The following is a 24,392-nucleotide window of genomic DNA, read 5'->3' as shown; positions in this document are numbered from 1 at the left end:
TCCACAAGGAACTGCAGCCTTATATAGAAGGCTGCCAGTACCTAAAATGGCCACAGTGAGCAGAAATTCTGGTGATGAACCAGAATTACTGAGATCTTTGATGCTGGTGTCCCCCTTCAAAGTCCAACCAGTCTCCTCATTGTGGTGTTGGGGGTGGTAACGTATACTGTAGTATGCTGGCTAAATGGCTCTGGCCTGGGGAAAGACATGGCAACCTACCCCAGTATTTTGCAAAAAATAATCTATGGATCAACGACTCAGCTTTGATTCCAACATGGTATTGGAAAGTGGGACCCCCAAGTGGGAAGGTACCAGAAACACAATTGGGGAAGAGCAAGGAGGAGGTCGGAGTAGCTAGGGCAGTGATGACACAGATAGGATAAATCCGTTGGGACGCCCATCTGCTGATGTGGCCCGCAGCGAAACAAATCTGCTCTGTAAAAAACCATACAAGATTGGAACGTGGAACGGAAATGGTCTGAACACAGGAAAATTGGACATTGTGAAAAGGGAAATGAATCGACTGAGCATCTACATATTGAGCATCAGTGAAATACAATGGCTTCTTCAATTCCGGCGAGCACACAGTGTATTATTCTGACAATGACACCACCAGACAATGAGGAGTGGGCTTTATCATGAACAAGAAAATTGCCAAAGCCACCAAGAGTTATCAGACACTCAGCAACCAAATAATGGCCATCCAAATCAGAGGGAAACCTTGTGACGTTATGGTCCTCAAATATGCTCCCTAACAACAGACGTATCTGAAGAGGCAGTAGAAGCATTCTATAGCGAACTTCAGGATGCATTAAGCCAAACATCCAATAAGGACATTATCTACATTATTGGTGATTTCAACTCCAAAGTGGGAACTATGGCAGGACCCGAAATCGCTGTAAGATTCGGTTTAGAAGTCTGGAACGAGGCAGGGGACCGACTGGTTCAATTCTGTGAAGAACATCGGCTAACGATTACCAACACTTGGTTTGAACAACCAAAACGGCGGCTGTACACCTGGACATCACCAAGTGGAGAATACAGAAACCAAATTGGATACATTCTGTGTCAGAAGAAGTGGCAGAGCTCGATCTTGGCTGTGAAGACATACCCTGGTGCTTATTGTGGATCAGATCACCAACTGCTGGTAGCCACAGTTAAACTCAGATTCTGTAACACCAGACAAACAGCAGCCACAAAGAATTTCGATACAGACAGGAGCAGCCCCAGCTACGCTGTCAAAGTAAAGAACAGAATCGACCTCCTCGCTACAGAAGAGAGGCATCCAGATGAGCTGTGAGGAGAAGTGAAATCATGCGTTATCGTAACAGCCTTGGAACATGTCCCGTACAAGAAACCATCGAAATCAGCCCAATGGATCTTCGATTCGACCATCAGCATCGCAGAAGAGAGAAGGAAGGCCAAAGCTACTGGGAACAGAGAAGATTTAGAAGACTGAATGCAGAATTCCAAAGAGAGGCTAGGAAGGACAAAGAGAACTACTGGAATGAACAGTGCCAGAAGATGGAGGAAGCAAACAGGAAAGGTCATATGCGAGAACTCTACACATACATGAAGAGGGCATGGTCAACATTCAAGGCTCGGAGGGCAAAAGTTTGTGGGATCAACACCCAGGAACTCCATGACCAGCAAGCAATACACAATCGGTGGAAGGAATACACAAAGAAGTTGTATGAAAAGTGAACATCAGAACTATCCAACAGAGGAGAATGTGACACTGGAACTAGAGCCAAAAATAATGGAGGAAGAAGTCGTATGGGCAATGAAGCAATTAGCCAATGGATAGGACAGCCAGAATAACGAGCCAAGCAGTCCCGGAATGGACAAAACTGATAATCTCATTGGAGGCCAAAATAACAAATCAAAAGCTCTCCTACTTTGGTCACATCATGTGAAGCAAGTTACTTGAGAAGGATGTCATGCTTGGAATGACTTGTGGTAAAAGAGGAAGATGACGCCCCAAAACTCAATGCTAGATACCATCAAGAAAGATACTGGAATGAATATAGCAGAATTGAAACAAGCCATGAGAGATTGGAAGACATGGAGCACACTGACCCATAGAGTGGTCGAGAGTCGTACTCGACTGAACGGATAGAGAGAAAGTTATGCTTACGTAATTATGAAAAAGACGTGAAAAGACATTTAACACCCAGTTCTATTCCACACTAGATCTCAGTGCAAACTTTTAGTAGGGTAGTTACCATTGAGTGTTTGGGGTGAAAACCAGATTGGAATTGGCTAGGGAAATTTGTCTTGGTATAGTAATCGCTTAATTGGCAGTGAACACATTTTTCCATGACTTTGGATAGTATTGGGAGAAGAGAGGCTGGCCTGTAGTTTGAGACAGTGTTTTTGTCCCCACTTTTGAAGATTGGAACAATTGTGGCAGCTTTCCAGGTCTTAGGGATATAGCCTGCAGACAGGATAGAGTTGATTAGGGAAGCAAGCGGTTTGGCAGTGACTAGGGCACCAAGTCGTAGGAACTTAGATTGCGCTAAGTCAGGTCTACATTAGCTACTTAGTTTTAATTTGAAGAGCATTTGTGTAATCTCCTCTTCAGATACAGGGACAAATTGAAAATTGTGGGCAGTGTTGGGAGAGGGTGGGGCTATAGGGGTTCTCCCAGAATGAGGTTCATTTTTGTAGTTCAGGTTGCATTTCGCCAATAAATTAGTAGCACTCCTCACAAAGTATTCATTGAATGCATTTGCAATGTCAGTGGGACTTGTCGAGTAATATCCTCCTTAATTATATTAGATGGTTGTTGATGGCTAGATTGCTGGAATATATTGTTGATGAGCTTCCAATTACTTTATAGCTTTTCTACAAGGCATCCCTAAGATGGTAGAGTGCTCTAAGGTTGGTTGTAACCCACTGAAGGTGGGCTACCTGTACTGTTACTCTTCGTAGTGGAGCATGGGTATCACAAAGTGCTAAGAACTCGGATTGGAATAGTCAAGTGCAGAATCGGGGTCGGGAATTAGGTTGATTCTGTACCAAAGGCAGCTGGTAAGGTCAGCCAGAAACTGTTGTGGGTTAAAGTCTCTAAATATTCTAGTGAGGAGAACTTTAGGGCTAGAGTTGGGTGGTTTGATTTTCATTACACAGTACACTATTGCATGGTCACTGAAAATGTCATGAAGGATGCCAGAAGCTAGGCTTCTGCTGGGACCAGAGGAGAGAATCCAGTCTAGCAAGGAATGGTTATGAGATTTTAGTTTTGTCCATGTGGGTTGGGAAATTAGTTGCATTAAGTTAAGTGACTTGAGTTGTATCTGGATTTTCCTATTTTTAGGGTTGAGACAATTTGTAGTTGAAATCCCCCAGAACTAGCAGCTCACTCTTCTCATTCAGAGAGGAAATTGAGCCAATAAACCGGGTGATATCAGTCAGGGACAATAGAGGATCCTTTAGGGGGGCGGTAGATGCCAGCAATCAAGACAGGCTTAGAAAAGGGGAGGCAGATTTATAAAACTAGGATTTCAAAAGTGGGTGGGCTTGGGACAATTTAGCAGTGTAAATTGTAAGGTGTCTGCAATATAAAATAACACCCCTACTCCTCACTTTGACCTACATTTTCTAAAAATGGAGTATCCCTGACTGATGATAGTTCCATTGAGGGTTTTAGGGGTTAGCCATGCCTCTGTGAGAATGATGGCTTTTGGTTTATGCATAAGGCACCATGCCCTTAGTTCATCCAGTTTGATGTCCGCAATAGGTTTAGTGTCAGTGTCATGGTCCAGTTCAGTTATGGCAAAGATGTGCATTAAAATTATGTTTCTTACCATATTGCTTAGCCAAAGCCCATAGTAGTGTGAAAGGTCCCTCCCCCTCCCGCCCCCTCCCCCTCCCCCATAGTCCTTCATACATTCACATACATACTGTACCTGGACAGAGTGGTAATGGATCCGATTTTCTTTAAGATGGATGCATGCCGCTATCAGTCCAATAAATCCATGTGGGTGATTGAAATGTGTGTTTTTAATACCTTATGTGGTGGGTGAGGGTGTTGTGGATGGATGATTGTTGTGGAAAGAGGGGAATGGGGCAGGGGAACAGTTGGGACTACTGTCCCTGGCCCTGCCAGTCAAGGGGCCTGGCCTCCCTACTGACAACCATATAGTTCACTCTCTGTAGGCAAGAATGGCCCTCCCCTTTACTGGGGCCAACCCTGTGATCCCTCCCCTCCCTCCTATTCTGCATGACTGAATGGCCTCCCCTTTACTTAGCATCAACCATCTATCCCCCTTTCCCCAGGCCCTTTGGCAGGCCTCTGCAGGCCTGGGCTCTCCTGTGCACTGGCCATGTTGCTCCAGTAGGCCTATCCACAGACCCTAGGTAATCCCACATGTCCCTAGGTCTCATAGCCCCCCAAGGGGTGTGTGTATATTTTGGGAGGAAAGCTTATTGTGTGTGTATTTTGGGAGGGAAGCTTATTGTGTGTGTATTTGGGGAAGGGGAGTTATTGTGTGTGCATATTTGGGGAGGGAGGTTTATTGTGTGTGCGTATTTAGGGAGGGGTGATTAGTGTGTGTGTGTGTGTGTGTATTTAGGGAGGGGGATTAGTGTGTGCGTGTGCATTTGGGGAGAGGGCTTATTGTGTGTAGTGGTGTGTGTATTGGTTGGGGGGCAGGATGAGAAGGGGGGTTTGAAAGATAGGGATGTAAGAGGGAGTGTAGAGATAAGGCAGAAAGAGATGGAGGTAGTGAGTGAGAGACAGAGGAGTGAAGGAAAGTGTAACTGGGGAGTGTTGAAAGGGGGTGAGAGACCGAGGAGGTATGTGAGACGGGTGGGAGTGTAAGAGAAAACAGGGAGTGTCAGTCCTCACAAGGCTGTCGATGTTTGGGTGGGGGGCCTCAGTGGAAACACTAGTCCTGGGCACCAGAAAAGCTATGTGAAGTTCAGGTGGTAGGTGTGTGTATGTAGCAGGGGTGAGACTACTACCTATCAAGGCTGTTGAACCTCACACACCAAGGGGTTAACACTTGCCTGATAAAGGCAAGGTGATTAACGAGAACAGCTGAAGCCTTGCAGAATGACCTTTAAAAAGCCCAGATTTATTTATTTATCAAATTTTTTACCAGGAAGTAATACATTGAGAATTACCTCTCGTTTTCAAGTATGTCCTGAGTTATGATGACAAATGCATGGTTACAAATACATGGGTACATTAGGCGAACAGGGTAATACATTACATACAGTACAGGCATACCCCGCTTTAAGTACACTCACTTTAAGTACACTCGCGAGTAAGTACATATCGCCCAATAGGCAAACAGCAGCTCACGCATGCGCCTGTCAGCACGCCCTGAACAGCAATACCGGCTCCCTACCTGTACCAAAGATGCGCAAGAAGGGACACTATAGAGCCTGTTACACATGCGTTATTTACATCAGTTATGCACGTATATGACATTTGCAGTACAGTACATGCATCGATAAGTGGAAAAAAGGTAGTGCTTCACTTTAAGTACATTTTCGCTTTACATACATGCTCCGGTCCCATTGCGTACGTTAATGCGGGGTATGCCTGTATATGGTGCATAGATTTTATGCATCATAAATACAATGTAAATGCAAAGTATTGATTGGAATGTGAGGTTTTTCATTGGCATTTGATGATTTAGATTTTAAGATCAGTTAGGATTATTAAAGGAAATTCATTTTAATGTAGTGTGCCTGTATGGAGAAGTGTTATTTGTAGTACAGTATGATTTTGATAACCCTTCTACATTTATTTGTATATTGGTTCATCGTGTGTGTATATACTATATATATATATATATATATATATATATATATATATATATATATATATATATATATATTGACAAAAATATAGACAGCGCCCTTCACCCAATACACCTAAATTGCTGCAGTACTGACATATGTGGCAAGTGTTTGCACCAGGTATACTAGTTTAGTTCAAACAGATAAATATCAACATAAAATGGCATGAACAAATACATTTTGCCCAAATTGTGTTTAAAATATTAAAAAACAAAAAAGAAAAAGTGTGCATAAAAATCAAAAATACATGAAAAAAATGAAATTGTAAAAATAAAAATATATTGAAAAAATAGAAAAAATGAATTGCAATGCAATTCACAATTATGACTCAATACGTCATAGGACTAAACTAAACATATATTAAAGATAAATTAAGCTCATAAAAAATGGTAAACATGTATGAAAAAAATTGTGAATAAAAAATAAATTTTAAAGCCAAATGCATATAATCACAAACAATATTTAAGTCCTCATATTGTTCATGATATGTGAATAACAAAAGTCCAGGCTGCTTCTTCTTGGGCTCACCACAGTACCTATTAGAGAAAAAGAGAAAAGAAGCGCCCGATCCTTGTGTAAAATCAGATAGAAATATTTTAATACATCACGGACAAGACAAATGCACACTTACAATTTGTCTGATAAAATAAGGCATATTATGGAACCAGCCCATGCACCAACTGAAGACTCCACGATCACCTCTGTGTGTATTGAAGTCCTCGATAGTTCCGGGTCTTGTGTCTGAGTCAGCCGCTGTCTCCAAGATGAAGGAATCTTTACTTTCCTTAGTGAGCGCTTAGTTGTAGCGTGCGGCCGCCATTCACCTCTCTCGTGGAGCACCGGGACGCGGAAGGGACTTGACACACGTCTTTGCGTCCTCATGCTGGTGCTGGGAACTGCTCGACCACCGTAGGGGGAACCTGATGAAATCCGCAAAGACGGAAAAAACGCGTAGGGATTTATGGCATTGAACCTACGGTGGTCGAGCAGTTCCCAGCACCAGCGTGAGGACGCAAAGACGTGTGTCAAGTCCCTTCCGGGTCCCGGTGCTCCACGAGAGAGGTGAATGGCGGCCGCCATGAACACAGTATACTCAGTAGTAGCAGCAGACAGCAGCCAAGAGGTGCCGGTGGCCGTTTGTCCCATTATTTGCCTGCAGTAAATGCAGAGGGATACCGGCACCTCATAAAGGGGCCTGTATCTCGGGAAGCAGGGGGTCCCCGGACCTGAAACCAACGCGGTTCAGCTCCGGAGACCCCCTGCACATCTACACTATGAATAAAAATGTATTTTAAATAATTTTTAATGTGACGATGTTTGCGCAGAGAGAGCAGCGGATCTCTCTCTGCTGCAAACACATCTCGCCAGGGGACGGCCTATAGTATCATTGATGTGCATATACAGTACTGTATGTGTATGTTAGGGGTTATAGGGGTTGTTGTTATACAGTGTATATATATATATATATATATATATATATATATATATATATATATATATATATATATATACTGTATATATATATATATATATATATATATATATATATATATATACTATATATATATATGAATACTGTATATATATATATATATATATATATATACTGCATTACAATTCATGAATTTCTGCCATCTGGCGGACACGCGAAGCATTGCAGCCTATTAAATCCTGAACCATTATCAATTAACACATCAACCGCGCGTCAGTAGGGCATGACCCGTGGCTGGGAAAGCAAAAGGAATACGCCATGCTCCGGGTGAACAGCGTCGCATTCCAGGAACAAGCCGGTGACAAACTGGTGATTTGTTAGAATAAAGTGTGCCGCAGCAGTATAAAGATATTGCATTACATTAGTTGAACAGGGTTATACAGTATATATGAAGACATTGCATGAACAGTTAAAGATAAAATAAGTAATAGGTGTATGTAACAGTTACAGACCACATTAGAATGTGAGACAGCTTTATTTTTGAAAGAACTTAGGGCCTCATGCAGTAAGCACCGAAAAAGCACTCTCGGCAGGGGTTCAATATCGGCATGATTTTGGCGATTTGCCCTCGTATTCAGGAAGGGCAGAATCCCTGGCGAATCACTGTGAAATCAACACGCCGGTGGCGAGACTGTCTGCCGATAACCTGGCGTTGCGACGTCCCCTGCCGAGATGTGCCTGCAGAGAGAGAGAGATCGCGACTCTCTCTGTGCCAACATCGGCAAAATAAAAACATTTTCAAATCAAATTTTATTCATAGTGTACATGTGCAGGGGGTCTCCGGAGCTGAACCGCATTGGTTTGAGGTCCGGGGACCCCCTGCTTCCCGAGATACAGTCCCCTTTATGAGGTGCCGGTATCCCTTTGCATTTCAATGTCCCGATCACGTGACCGCAGAATTTAAACAAAGCAGAGGGATACCGGCACCCCATAAAGGGGCCTGTATCTCGGGAAGCAGGGGGTCCCCGGACCTAAAACCAAAGCGGTTCAGCTTCGAAGACCCCCTGTACATCTACACTATGAGTAAAACACTCATACCAATAAAGAATAATTCCTTACCTTTGCGGCTATCTGCTATGGTAATGAAGCAGCATTAATGTATTTTTAATAATAGTGTACAGGAGTAGGGGGTCCCCTGAGCTGAACATCATTGATTTGTGGATCAGAGTTCCCCTGCTTCCCGAGTTACAGGCCCCGGTATGGGTCATCGGGTGCCAGTGTCGCCGTCATCTTTATAGCATCCCATACGCAACATGCCCGCTATAAAGATGGTGTTGACACTGGCACCGATGCCCCATATCGGGGCCTGTAACTCAGGAAGCAGAGTGTCCCTGAGTCAAAAATCAATGCGGTTCAGCTCAGGGGACCACCTGCTCCCGCACAATATTATTAAAATACATTAATGCTGCTTCATTACCATAGCGGATAGCCGCTAAGGAAATGAAGGGGTTAAGGCACAATAGCATTTTTATTGGGGACAATTGCCCCCAATTAACATTGCAATAAACAACATACACCCTCTGTGCCCCCAACAACCCCTATACCCCCATTACATATATCACATTTTTGGGATGCACAGCAATGATACTATAGGCCGGCGGTGGCCCTCGGGTGTTCTCTGCAGGCCTGCAGTACCAATTCAGTGCACCCCCAAAAAAATAACAACACATAAATACACCACCCTAACACATACAGTATAGTAATGTGCAAAATTAAAATTATCCACATATGGATAATAGTGAATTTGCCCATTTAAAATACATAAAGAACAATAAATACAATAAATACATATAGCACTCACCCATGTCCAGCTGCCACGATGAAGGCCATCCTCATCTTCATCACCATCCATGCCCCCTCTGATGCTGCAAAACATAAACAAGAATAAAAACAGCCAATGTAATGTCCCCTAACCCCTTAATCACCATAGCGGTTATTAACCGCTACAGTCATTAAGGGGTTAACCCACCCTCACCCACCACTTGGGAGGCCTAAAAACCCTCCCCCACTACCCCCCCCCCCCCACCCCGTGAGGCCTAACCATCCTCAGCCGGGAGGCCTACTCACATACCCTTGGGGCCAATACCCCTTTCCCCCACCCCCAGAACCCACAATAAAAACAATACACAGCCCCACAATAAACATTGTTATATTTATTAAATACATAACCCACCCCCTGTGCCCCCATAAATACATGATTTATTATATTACATACAGGGTTAATACCCCAGGCCCACGGGACTCCCCGTGGGCCTGACGGGTCACCTCACAGACCTCACAGTAGCCCAGCACCATGTTTCAAACAGGGTCTGGAGGCCTATGGGTAGTCCCCGCCAGATGCCGTGGTCCACCAGATGGTCTCCGCAATGGGGTCCCCACGGGTAGGCCCGCGGCTGTGTGGGGGGCTCTGGGTCAGACCCACAGGTGTCTGAGGGGCCTCGGTTGGTTCCCACGGGGGTCTGGGGGCCCTCGGGTGGTCCCTACGGGTCTGCGGTGCCCCACAGAGTGGGGCCACTGGTTCTTCCCTGCAGGTGTCCCCCTTGGACCTGGCAGCTGTTTACCCATGAGAAGCCCGAGGAGACCGCAGGTGGTCGCCATAGTACCCCCGCAGACCTGAGGAAACAACCCTGTATGTAAAAAAAAATAAACATGTCCTATACATTAAAAACATAAATCCCCCCCCCCCCCAACACATACAGTACAATAATGTACAAAATAACTATTATCCAGATAGGGATAATAGATTATTTGCCCATTATTAAACACATTAACTAGCATAATAAAATAAATAAAATTCTACTGACCTCATCAATAAGAAGCCCCCTCGCCAGCTAATTCCGTGTCCTCCGTTGCCAACAAAATACATAGCCAATACATTGCAATTACATTCTGATATCAATTAACCCCTTAATCACCATAATTGGATAATATCCGCAAAGGTAATTAAGGGGTTAAGCCACCCTGACCCGATACCCACCCTTCACACATTCATTTGTACAGTGGCTATATATATATATATATATATATATATATATATATATATATATATATATATATATATACACACACACACACACATATATATGTACACACATATACATATACATACACATGATGAACTAATATACAAAGAAATGTTTAAGGGTTAATAAAATCATGCAGAAATAAAAATACCACTTCTCGATATCAGCCACAGTAAAACAAAATCCTATTTCCTAATAAAATCATTGTCATCTGCCAATCAAAAGCATCAAATGCCAATCAAAACATTGAATTTACATTGTATACATGATGCATACAATCTGTGCACCTTGTACACTCTGCTAATCAATGTTAACAATAAAATATTCAAAAGAAAATACAATGAAATCCAGACAAGTATACTATTTAAACAAAGCAAGACAACCGAAATAAATTACCATTAATTAATCAAATCCCAAAACAATTAAAATCAAAAGCATCAAATGCCAATCAAAACATTGAATTTACATTGTATACATGATGCATACAATCTGTGCACCTTGTACACTCTGCTAATCAATGTTAACAATAAAATATTCAAAAGAAAATACAATGAAATCCAGACAAGTATACTATTTAAACAAAGCAAGACAACCGAAATAAATTACCATTAATTAATCAAATCCCAAAACAATTAAAATACCATCCAAATCAATTACACAATTAACTCTTTTAATCATTAAACAAACCCATTATCCAACAAAGTTAACATCTGACAAAATAGTAGTACCAAAAAAAACCACTATAAAAAGCAAGCCTCACCCTGACCTAAAGTACAGCATACAACACCAAAAATTACATTTACCTAATTAAAAATTACATTACACACATTTAAGAATAGCAGCATATCAAAATACATTTAAATAGTGCAGAACACCAAGTGTTGAACACCAAGCTCTCGAACCAATCCACGCACAGCAACAGGAACCCATAAAATAAAAAACCATAAATAAATAAACCAAGACTTTTTTTTTATAATCCAAAGCGTCAACGGGATCTTGATCTGTGTTCTTCCGTCTTCTTTCTTGTTCTTCTGGGGGTCTTCTTACCATCTGCTGCCACGCCCCGGTCCTCTTCTTTCTTCCGGAGGTCCGTCCTCCTCGGTATCTGCCTTCAAAATGAGACGACATAGGCTTTTATAGGCCTATGACGTCACATTATCGTCATATGGTTCCCACGGCCCTGATTGGGCCGTGAAAACCATGTGATTTTGGGGGGGAAATTAATGTTGATGGCGTCATTTAAAGGCAATGATGCCAGCCAATCAGAATGGCTATTCTTCAATTGCCTTTAAGACGACGTCATGAAAAGAAAGATGGTTGGCCTCAGATGATACGGTAGCCCCGCTACCCACAATAAACCTGGCACGGCTGGTTAACCCCTTCATTGCCTTAGCGGTTAGCCGCTAAGGTCATGAAGTCGCATTTAAATTCATTTTTCCTGCCTCGGATGGATGCCGGGTGGCTCCGGTGCTGGTATTAATGGTTATCAGCTCTGGAGACCCGCGGCATCAATCCCAGGCAGGAAAAAGGCCTGATTTTTTCTAAGTGTCGACCTTGCCGATGCTTTCCCCCCAGCAACTTGCCAACTTTAGTTGGCGGGCTGGATTGCCGTAAAAATCTCAATTCTAGAGTGCCGATCAGCAGCGAAAAGCTGATCAGGAGTACTAGAATTCAGCCGGTTTCAGAAAGTGCCGATAAGTGGCGAAAAGTGGCTTATCGGCAGCCAGCTGCCGAAAAGTTTTTTTCGGATAAAAAAATGCCGATTTTTGGAGCTTATCGGTGCTTACTGAATCTGAAAGGCAATAGTGGCGAGAAAATTTCGAAAAACGGCTTTTCGCCGCTTACTGCATGAGGCCCTTAGACTGGTTGCCGCTTTAAGAGTCTCAGATAGCCAGAGTACACTCTCTGCTACTGGTAGGAGAAAGCAGTGCTGCTGAGGCTGTGTGCAGATCTTTGGTATTGGTCCCTGACCAGAAAAAGGGATACCCGATTTGAATATATGTAAATAGGCTTTCATGTGCTGTACTGTATTTTGGAAAGCTGCATTTTGCTGGTGCCCTGTTTTGGCTGAATAAAAGCCTTTACTTGATTTACCAACGCCAAGTCTCCTGGACTTATCTCAGCTTGCACCACCTGCAGTATATTGTGGGTGGCTGAGGGTGTTGTGTGGGTGGTGGTTGGATGAGTGAGTGAGTGAGTGAGTGAGTGTGTGTGAGTGAGGGTGGTGATTTTTTAAAATATGAAAAATATTTTCAGAGATTGATTGATCGCGTGTGTGTTGTGGTACATACTGAGTTTAAGGGAAAACTGATTATTGTGCAGTAAACAATACAACACATGGTTTGGGGATTAAGCAAACACATCCTGGGCTGTCTACATTATTGCTTATTGCATTCCAAGTGGCACACATCTTGCAGTACACTCCCTTTAAATCCACAACAATCAGCAAACAGAAAAGCAGCATGGGAGAAACAGCAGCACCAGCCACTCCCTGAGCTCCAGACATGCTTGTGGTGCATCACCCCTACCTTGGCGACTGCCGCAGCAAATATGTCTATGATTCTAGTTGTTTGCCACATCTGGCTGCTACATTTCTCCAATAGGTTTAGTGTCAGTGCCAGAGAGATAGGGGGAGATATGAAGATAGGGATGGGGGTGATATAAAAATTTGTCCATAACAATTGTGTTTCTTTCTATATTCTTTAGGCAGAGTCCATAGTAGTGCATTTCACTTTTAGGAACATATTGCCTCATTTGCCTCCATCTTTTGCTGTTACAATCAAATGCCAACCCTGAATGTGGTTGTAATGGATCCATTTTTTGGGGGGGATTGGACCTGTCGAATAAGTCAACGTGGAACATTGAGAAGTGTGTTTTTAATAACTCGCAGTAACCATGTAGGCATATGTTTTTGTGATGTTGACATGGTTTTGTCTGTATTAAGATTTGTAGATACAGTAGCCACTGAGGAACAAATTGCAGTTTTGATGGCTGAGGCTCCTGTAACCTAAAACAGTACAACTATTCAGGTAGTGGTAATACAAAGTGCAATAGAACTGAATACAGTATAACAACTCAGTACAATTTATAAGGCATATAGTACATATTTTCTACTGTAAGTAAGTAAGTAAGTAAGTAGGTAAGTAATACATTAATTTACTCCTTCCTCCAACTAGTTAATCAAGCCACTGTAGCTCAGTGGAAGAGGGCAAGCAAGAACATTCTTATTTGTTAGGAGAAGTGTGTTCTTGTTGGTGGGTGAGGGTGTTGTTGAGTGTGTTGTGGGGTGAGTGTGTCGTGGCTGGTGGGTGCTGAGTGGCATTGTGGGTGATGGGTGTGTGTCATGGGTGTTAAGTGGTGAGGGTGAGGTGAGTGGTGAGGGTATTGTTGTGGGAGGGTGTGCAAAGGGTGGTGGGTGGATGAGGACTGCTGTGGGTGGTAATGTTTTCTTACTATGACAAAATGTTATATTGTGTAATTGTAATAAACAATTTTATTTCAAAAATACAATTGTTAGAAGTGTTTACTTGAATGACCACTATAAAGTAATGAGAGTTTATATTGTTGTATTGTTCATTTCGTCTAATGAAGCAAAGAAGAATTTTAAAATAATTTATTTAACAGTAAACAATAACCATAAACAAAAGTACAATAAAATAATAACAACATAACTCAGTTGCAGGTGTATCTTTTTGTGATGTCGCTATTGATAGGTTTTTGGCTGTATTGTATTTGTAGATAGCAACAGCAGGAAGTGCAACGGTGCTGTCTGAGGTTTCACTAGTCTACAAAAAAAATCTTAATAAGCTTAAAAAAAACTTCTCCAGCTGAGAGGCAGTCAGGGTTTTTCTATATTTTTTTATTTCAAATTTTCAGCGCGCTCCCCCAGCATCTCTGAAAGGTGAATTGGCAAGTTGCCAAAAATTCCAGGCATTACTGAATGAATAATGCCCGGAATTCTAACCAATCAGAGAGCAGGTATTTCAATAATGCCCGTTTGAAAAGGTACCCGGGCGCTATCTCTATGGGCGTATTGAAGATGTAAAGATGTAAAAAAATGTGTGTATGATACTGCCTGAAAATAGTATTCTTGTGATGTCCTCCTGTGACTCGGAACCCCAGCAGGATCTATCTGGGACCCTTGTTAGCAATGAATACAAAAAAGAATGGGGGAGTACAGTTATAGGAAACGAGCAGTTAATATGTCTTACTGAACTGGTAATCGATATGGTAATTGACACATCTATTGAAGTGACAGTTCATGGAGCAGATTCCAAACGTAAAGGATATACATACATTGATGTGTGTATGTGGGTGGAGAGGTAAGAGAATAAATAACTTACACGGCCTTGTGTAAGTTCTTTCAAATCAAGGTTTCTTTGGGTTTCTTGTCTTCTTAGAGTGATGTATTCTTCTGCGGTCGAGACCTTCCTCCTTGGTGTGTTTTCAGCTTTCTACGTTCGTTGGATAAGTCCCTCCAGGAGGGTTTCCTCTCATGTAAACGGAAAAGGAGGTTAGGTTAAGGCAAATCTACAAAGGCTGCAATATGGGGAAGGGTGATATAGCAGTAGACCATTGAAATGCAATGGTATGATCAAGCACTCACACGGGCCAATGTGAGTCTTCTCCTATCTTGGTATCTTATTGTTGCCCGTTAGGACAGGGCCTCAGATATTGTTATCTGTGGATAACTCTCAAATGGTTGCAGGTAGTGATATATGTGATGAAGGGGGAATAAAAAACGATATAACACAATACTCACACGGGCCAGTGTGAGTGCACACTCCTAGTGGTTTCTTTACACTTCTGTTCTTTGTCGTTATGTACCCCTAAAACTGATAATGGGGGGAAGACAGACTAAATGACACTAAGGTCTACGGGATAAAAACTTTATTTGAATAAAAAACATACTATAATAATAAAAACAGGTAAAAAACAAAGAAACCAAAGGCTTCTATATGGAAATAAAAGCAAGGAGAGTAATAAGGTGGTTAGTGGTAGGGGGTCTCTCCTTCCGCGTCCGGATGGGGAGCTACGACTGCACCTCTGCCTCCTCTGAATATGCTGTGATAATGTCCCAACTGTAGAGCAGAGCACCGCGTTTCATCCGAAACTGGACTTTCTCAGGCTCGATAGATGTGGACCGGCTGTGCATATTTCCTTTTTATGTTGTTGTTAGCCAATCCATATCGCGTTGTGATTACTTGATTTACTTCCATCTGCGACGGGACGTCGCCATCTTGCAAGGTGCGCGCGCATCCTGTGATGTTTTGTCGGCGCTTTGCAAAGTTTCACTTTGAAATAAAGTTTTTTTAAATTTGAAGGGGAATTGTGTTGTAGTTTGCGTGCGCATCCTTTTGTTTACAGCGCAACCTCATACCCTCGTGGATGTCGTTGTAGATGTCCTTTGCAGTCGGGTATTGAGTTTAACCCAAAAAAGGCTAAAGTATGTAACTCTCACCCAAAAATGGCATGGAGGATGTTACTTTCACCTCAAAGAAATGTATATCTAAAGTGCAGTTTGTTTTCTGTATTGTTCTCTTTAAATGGTGCAAGCTTATTCATGTAATCTCAAAATTAAATGCAGTATTGTGTCAATTGTTGCTTATATAAAGTGTGTATATAAATATATTGTGTTTTGAAAAGAAAAATATATAATTAAATATTACTTTCCTTAAGTAATTGTGCATTGTGTTGATCCAAAAAATAAAAATAATCAAATAATTAAATAATTATGCTCTTTGTGATTATTATGTGCTCATAATCAGGGGTATTTTGATTAACCCTTTGGTGAAAAATAAATAATGATGTGATTATAATTATCCAGTGTTGATGAAAATCTTTAGATTAGAAGTGGTGTAAAAGTGATTAGTATTACTAATAATAGTAATAAAAAAATGTGTATTTAGGAGTAAAAATGTTTTTAAAGACAATTTTCGTCCTTGCTAGTTTAAAATCTATGGTATTGCAAAATATAAAAAGTTGGGGTGAACAATTACACCGTATGTGGATGAAAGTAAATCAAGTAATCACAACGCGATATGGATTGGCTAACAACAACATAAAAAGGAAAAGGCACAGCCGGTCCACATCTATCGAGCCTGAGGAAGTCCAGTTTCGGACGAAACGCGTTGCTCTGCTCTACAGTTGGGACATTATCACAGCATATTCAGAGGAGGCAGAGGTGCAGTCATAGCTCCCCATCCGGACGCGGAAGGAGAGACCCCTACCACTAACCACCTTATTACTCCCCTTGCTTTTATTTCCCTATAGAAGCCTTTGGTTTCTTTGTTTTTTACCTGTTTTTATTATTATAGTATGTTTTTTATTCAAATAAAGTTTTTATCCCGTAGACCTTAGTGTCATTTAGTCTGTCTTCCCCCCATTATCAGTTTTAGGGGGACATAACGACAAAGAACAGAAGTGTAAAGAAACCACTAGGAGTGTGCACTCACACTGGCCCATGTGAGTATTGTGTTATATCGTTTTTTATTCCCCCTTCATCACATATATCACTACCTGCAACCATTTGAGAGTTATCCACAGATAACAATATCTGAGGCCCTGTCCTAACGGGCAACAATAAGATACCAAGATAGGAGAAGACTCACATTGGCCCGTGTGAGTGCTTGATCATACCATTGCATTTCAATGGTCTACTGCTATATCACCCTTCCCCATATTGCAGCCTTTGTAGATTTGCCTTAACCTAACCTCCTTTTTCGTTTACATGAGAGGAAACCCCCCTGGAGGGACTTATCCAACAAATGTAGAAAGCTGAAAACACACCAAGGAGGAAGGTCTCGACCGCAGAAGAATACATCACTCCAAGAAGACAAGAAACCCAAAGAAATCTTGATGTGAAAGAACTTACACAAGGCCGTGTAAGTTATTTATTCTCTTACCTCTCCACCCACATACACACATCAATGTATGTATACCCTTTACTTTTGGAATCTGCTCCATGAACTGTCACTTCAATAGATGTGTCAATTACCATATCGATTACCAGTTCAGTAAGACATATTAACTGCCCGTTTCCTATAACTGTGCTCCCCCATTCTTTTTTGTATTCATTTCAATAATTTCGTAATTTTCTAGCTTTAGCCTATAATGTACAGTATGTCACATTTAAGTTTGGCCCTACTGTAACAAATTTGTCTCTTTTCCTTTACACTGTAGGGCGACAACGCGTCTGGTGGACGAAATCAGCGAGGCAATTGATAAGTGCTGTGCAGCAACAGTCAAGACTGTTCTAGAGAAAGGTTACAGTATCAGAGCATCTGAGACCAGCATCATGAGACGCCAAATGGCATGGAAATATGGACGTGTAAAGTAAGTGTTTTACTGTAACAAAGTACAGTACTGTACAGTATGTTGTATATAGTACTAAATAAAGTACAGTATACAGTAGTATTACCCCCAGCGAATACTTTATAATACAGTATAGTAATAAAGTTCTGTATATTGCAATAGTACTGTATACAGGATGTTGTGTCGTAGTTAGGACATTACAGGTAAAGTGTTGTACAGTACACTACTGTACTGTACATGAAGAAAAAAGGAATAAGCACTGTGAATGTAAAGATGAGGCTGGCAGCAGGTACAAAATTATTTATTAGGCATAACAGCCAAAATCTAAAGGCAGCAAAGGAATCCTCTGATGCGTTTCCCGCCTCTGGGGCGCTTAATCAAAGAATCCCCTGATGATTTTATTATGTACCCCCCCCCCCCCTTCCATCCCTCTGCTTTTCTTGTTTTTATCCCCACAATTTACTTGAAGAAAAAAAAAAAAAGTTCAAACACTAAAACCTCGTTAAGAGCTACAGTATAGTACAGTCTCCCCAAAAAGACACAACCAATGTTGTCAAATATTACCCTTCTCCCGCCCCCCCCCCCACCACCCACCTACCTATTGTGCTTCTGAGCAACTAGCAGCAGCTCTATCTTAATGCAAACAACAAAAAATGCTGTTTGGGGATTAATCAAATAGAAAACTGACCTAAGTCTTTACTCGCCCTGCACTGCAGTTGCATTCAGCATGAATCATCAGAACGCCTCTGGCCCTTCTCCCCCTGAGTTGCTGTGTCTAAACTGGGTGTAACGGAAGTTTTTAATATAATCTTGTAACACTGCATACATGCATTGTACAGAGCCATTATCACTGTCATTATTCTGCATGTGGATTGGGAAATTAGTAACACATCTGAATAAAATGTGCAGTAATCGCCCATTTTGCTTATCTTTTGTTTTTTTAACCAAAATTGCAAATCTGAATAAGTCATTCATACCCCATCAGTAGTCAATACTAGTCAGCTGTTACAGAAGTTCTGCCTACTGTTAATAGTATACTAGTGCACAATACAGTTACTTACTCTGCAGGTGTCTGGCCCCAGATGATTCTAGTGTCGCTATTGAATGTCACAGAAGCACTGTGTTTTTGGGTTGTTGTCTTGGAACAGTGACCCAATGTGAAGTATTCTGAAACATATCGTGTTGCCGCTTGAGCAATTAGGACCACCTGGAAGTAGGCTTTAGCCATGATACATGGGGATACAATAACAAAGTTATACTGTTTTAGTTAATGGGGAAAATAAAAAGGGACGTCAAGTTACTATATAGTTACTGTTCATAACCCAAAACCAAAGTGTGCTTACGGTCAAATATAACTAAAGGAAGTATGTACAGTAAGAATGGCACACTATTGCTTATAAAGAATATATATTAACAATGTTTTTTCTCCTTGGTGCTCACCCTCTGTTGACCCTGGTTGTCTCAAAGCTGGATCCGCGTATGTATGAATAGGTATTGGAGGTAGAGGAAGCACACAGGAGCCTTAGGTTGAGTTCAAACAAACTTCTGCTGTATTAATACATCAGTGCAGTATTAATACAACATACAGTAATGTTTTTGGACAACCTTATCCTTGCTTCAGACCATACATCTTACAAATGAGAGTCACAAATCAACTATAAATACCCCGAAGGGTTGTAAAATCACCCTACCCCCAACACCTGTGATTCAGAGCTGAGCAGCCACTGCAGCCTGATTAGTTCCTGATCAAGCGTCAGACGTCATCGCACATCATAGCATCATATGATGCTGCTGACGCGATGATATCATGTTGCTAGGCAACGTGCCATCTATATCAACAAAATAGAAAATAACCACAGAACATACAAAACAGCACAGCATTGCAGCAGTGCAGCATGTAAAACAAAACTTGGCATGCATATCACATAAGTAGTGCTAATGTAAGTTCAATTGTCACTAATACTAATCAGGAGTATTTGGTTTATTTTAGTCAGTGTTTTTAGGGGTGTGCAATTGTTTTGCCATTGCTTTCATCCTTGTTTTACACATTTTGAAGGTGGATCAATGTCAACACCTTGTTCGGGTAGAAACCACATCAAGCGAGCAGAACATCACTATAGGCTAATCAAGGTAAAGTATGCATTCCATTAAATTGGCATATACCTGTACCATGCATGTGCACAAATTCAATGAAACACATATGCGTTACATACAGTTTACATAGAACGCACATGTGCAGCAGTGTACCGATACAGAGACACAGGTTAATTAATGTATCTATTTCTTCTCGGTTATCTTACAGGTGAACATGTACAAAAGTCATCCAGAAGAAGAGGGTGGAAGAAAATAGTAGTACTGGAAGAAGATTGTATTATTTTCCCAAGTCTCTGTTGTTTCACTAATTTACTTTAATAAATATTTCATAATTTACAAAGACTGACTGTGTTTGTTATCTGAAGTTTCCTAGCACTGAAAGAGTGTATGGGAACAAGGGGTGTGTTACTGTCACGGGAGACTCCTGTGGCGGGTAGGATCTCGGTGGCCGGAACAGCAGGAGAATAGTAGGGGTCACAATCAGAGGGTCCGAGGCAGGCTGCAGACAGCGCAGTTGAGGGACAAGCAGGGGTCCGAGGCAGACGGCAGACAGCGCAGTCAGGTAACAAGCAGAGGTCGGCAACGAGGAGACTGGAACAGAACAGGGGAGCAGGAACAGGTCCGGGAGCAGGGACTGAGAACGGGGAGCAGGGACTGAGAACGGGGAGCAGGGAACAAACAGGGACAAGCCAGATACCAGCAAGGGCCTTTACTATGAACAGAATCAAATACAGGATTGGTACAGGAACAGATCAGGATCAGAGACAGAAGCATGTGCATAGGAGTCTGACTCAAAACAAAGGCAAGGGAACAAACAGGAAGCAGAAGCTATAAAGGACAGAGACAGGAGCAACAAGAAGACAGACAGACAGAGGAACCCCAGAGCACACAGAAGGCAGCAGCACACTCGGTGGACAAAGAAGAACTATGGCTAGGCAGGAGGTCTAGGAGACCCTGACAGTTACATTACACAGAGCAGTACAAAACGTGCATTACAGTAGCAATAGCCTTGGAATACTGTGCATTTTATTTAGGTTAAAGACACACTAGCACCGCCTATCATTACTGCAAAGTACAACGACAGCCGCAAAGCCCCATGTATCATCCGTGAGTCAGCCGCGGTCACGTGCCTGCTACATTCAAATAAATAACGTCAAACACTTGATTTTGCACGGTCATGGAAACAGGAAGTCTTGCTATATCTGTATAAGTAGTGACAACTGGAGAAGAGACATGTAATGAGTAGACAAAGAAGAAAGGAGGGCAAGTGATGTGCAAAGAGAACAATAAGCATTGGTCCTTATGAGTATGTAGAGAAAAAAGAACGGAGCAAAAGAGACACAAAAAGTAATCAATGGGGAGCAAAGTTAAATAAGGAAATAAAGGTAGTAGAGTAATAAAAAAGATAATTGAAAATAAGCTCCCTCTTGAATATGGAGAAATTTTACGGCAATGCCTATACAATGCAACACACTACTGATACAGGAGCACATGTTCCTCAGATTTCAACTAGTGGAGTTGTGGGAATATCACATAAAATTAATTCTATAGGGTTTTAAGTTCATCTCAATACGAAGCTACTGTATGCAACGTTTCCATTATTCTATTGCTCTGCATGAACATTTTCATTATCCTATTGCTCATAGAATGCACTTGTAATACATTTTAGCTTGAGTGTCAGTTCATTTTCTGTGACACAGATGGACTACATGAAAACTCTGAGGGAAAAAAAAGAACAGAAAAGTAGGTTAACCAACTCGCCAAGCAAAAGACAAAAAACAGAAATAATCAGAAAACAACATCAAAAAACATTAAACAACTGACTTAGGAACTGCTTACACCGCTGAAGAGAAACTAAGGTTGACTGGGCAGTCAGAATGACAGAGATCTTAGTGAGCAACCTACATTAACCTACATTAATCATCATTAACAGTACTGTACCTTTAACGTTCTTCGTGTATATGACAATGTGTTGATGATACGCTGTAGAAACCTGCTGAGGTCTGTCACAACATTTTTAGAATGTGTTCTGTTAAAAAAAAACCCTGAGGTGTTAGAGTGCACTAATCTTTAGAAAGGTTAATTTATTCATAGAGATTTTGACAGAGATGTATGGCCAAGCCAAAGACTCAGGCAACTCTTCCCGTGGGAGGGGGAAGTGCTAGTGTGGAGAATGTATTCCAGATAAAATGAGACCTGCTACAATCAGATATAAATGCATTCATTTATGGACCTAGCAGCATTTAAGGTGGTTTATGCCCATTTAATAGCCATCCACTCATTCCACAGAATATAGTGTATAAGGACAATAAAATAATATAATCCAACCAAATATTTTTCCATCTTCTGTCTCCTCCCCCCAAAAAATGACCACACTACAACGTATAATGATACAGCACTTTATAGTATACACCTAAAGAGCCAGCAACGTAGTTTTATTTTTTAAAGAAATATGTTTATTTTCAAGATTAGAGGGTATTGCTCGATGACTTCAATATATTACATTCATAATTATTTTTGCAGGTTTAAGGAACACATGTTGGCTGCACAGATGTACCGTTCACAGAAGGCTGTTATAATTTTATATACTTTGGGGCCTATGTACCAAACTAATGATGTTTGTGCTTCAACACAGTTCATAAATTTTCACTTGCTTCAAATTACACCAGCATTAAATGTAAGAAGGTTCCTAATCACATTTACCATATTTTATGCCAATCTGTAAGGTGCAGAGGTTAACCCCACCTCATACCTCACTCCTGTGGAATTTTGAATGCAAAGGAAGAGAAAACCTTTGATATAGCCAACATTTTGCTCTAAGTAGCATAGCATCTCCCCAAGCACTAACTGACACAAAGCACCATTAAATCAACACAAAGCTCCTATTTTGAAAATCAGAGGACCTGCATCTTGATTCAAGCCAGAAAGTCAGATTCATTGACATTGCTTACATATAGCACAGGGTAAGCCTGCAATAATAACAGCTTTACTTATGTCTTCAATTTTAACAGTTAACAATCCTATATTAAGAGATCATGCATAATCTTTCAGTTTTTTTTAACCTGGTGTATATTGGTACTATTCTGACGTAAGTAAATCATTTCGGCGCCAGCACCGCAGGTAAAGCATTGTAGCGATTGAACTTTATTTAAGCTATTTTTCAAGTATAATATGTATGTACTGATTAGCCAGATGGTTTTAACAGTACTTTCTATTATTCATTCTAAAACATTATAACAGATTCACAAAAACTAAATAATTATTAATCACAATATAATATCAGATTAGTCAAATTCCCTAAACCATACAAGCAATGTTGCATGTGCTTGTGACACTGAAGTGAACCATGGAACTTACTCTGTGCAAAATCAATTATACATTTCAACTGTATCTTCCAATAATTTCTGGTTTTTAAATCCTACAGATAACATGATAAATACTGGAAACTGCCAGTTGTTAAATTCAAAGAAAGCTTTGACCACACAACTACACACATCTAACACAACAGACTAATAGCACAAGAAAAATGCTTTGTTAAAAATTAAAAAAAAACACACAGACTTTCTCTTTTGATGCCGAACTGGGCAGACATACTCACCTTCAGCTCCGGTCCAAAGGACCTAGGGGGCTATGCACTAAGCTCAATGGCTTTGCGTTCTGATTTGGCCAAAAAGCTGGTTCGTTAAAAAGTGAAGCCGGAGACGCCCTGCACTAAGGCCTTGAGGCCATTTTTTAACGTACCTGCTCAAAATAGCTCAGAACAGCCACAGCGTACGTGTTGCTTTTTTTCCTCCTGCTAGCGTTCTGAACCTTTCCGTTCGCTAGCTGATAGAAAAAAAAGCCACATGTAACATTTGCATGAAGATTTGCCATCTCCATGCAAGACTGTTACAGGCGACCGTACACTAAATAAATACATTTTAATAATAGTGTACATGAGCAGGGGTCTCCTGAGCTGAACCGCATTGGTTTCAGGTCCGATGACCCCCTACTTCAGGAGATATAGGCCCCGTTATGGGGTGCCGGTATCCCCTGCAGTTTAAAGCTCCCGCGTCATGTGACCGGGTTATTTACATTCTGCAGGGGATACCAGCACCCCATAAAGGGGCCTGTATCTCCTGAAGTAGGGGGTCCTCGGACCTGAAACCAATGCGGTTCAGCTCAGGAGACCCCCTGCACATCTACACTAGTATTAAAACACACATAACAATAAACAATAATTCATTACCGTAGCGGCTATACGCTATGGTAATGAAGCAGCATTAATGTATTTTTAATAATAGTGTGCGGGAGCAGGGGGTCCCCTGAGCTGAACTGCATTGATTTCTGCCTCAGAGACCCCTTGCTTCCCGAGTTACAGGCCCAGGTATGGGGCATCGGGTGCCAGTGCCGCCGCCATCTTTATAGCGTCCAAGACGCGACGTGGGCTCTTAAAAGATGGCGTCCGCACTGGCACCGATGCCCCAAACCAGGGCCTGTAACTTGGGAAGCAGGGGGTCTCTGAGGCAGAAATCAATGCGGTTCAGCTCAGGGGACCCCCTGCTCCCGCACACTATTAATAAAAATACATTAATGCAGCTTCATTACCTTAGCGGATAGCCGCTAATGCAATGAAGGGGTTAAGGCACATTAGCATGTTTATTGGGGACAATTGC

The sequence above is a fragment of the Ascaphus truei genome, chromosome 6 (genome assembly GCF_040206685.1).
Source record: "Ascaphus truei isolate aAscTru1 chromosome 6, aAscTru1.hap1, whole genome shotgun sequence".
Lineage (NCBI taxonomy): Eukaryota > Metazoa > Chordata > Amphibia > Anura > Ascaphidae > Ascaphus > Ascaphus truei.
The sequence above is the reverse complement of the archived record's forward strand: the minus strand, read 5'-3'. Positions refer to the sequence as shown.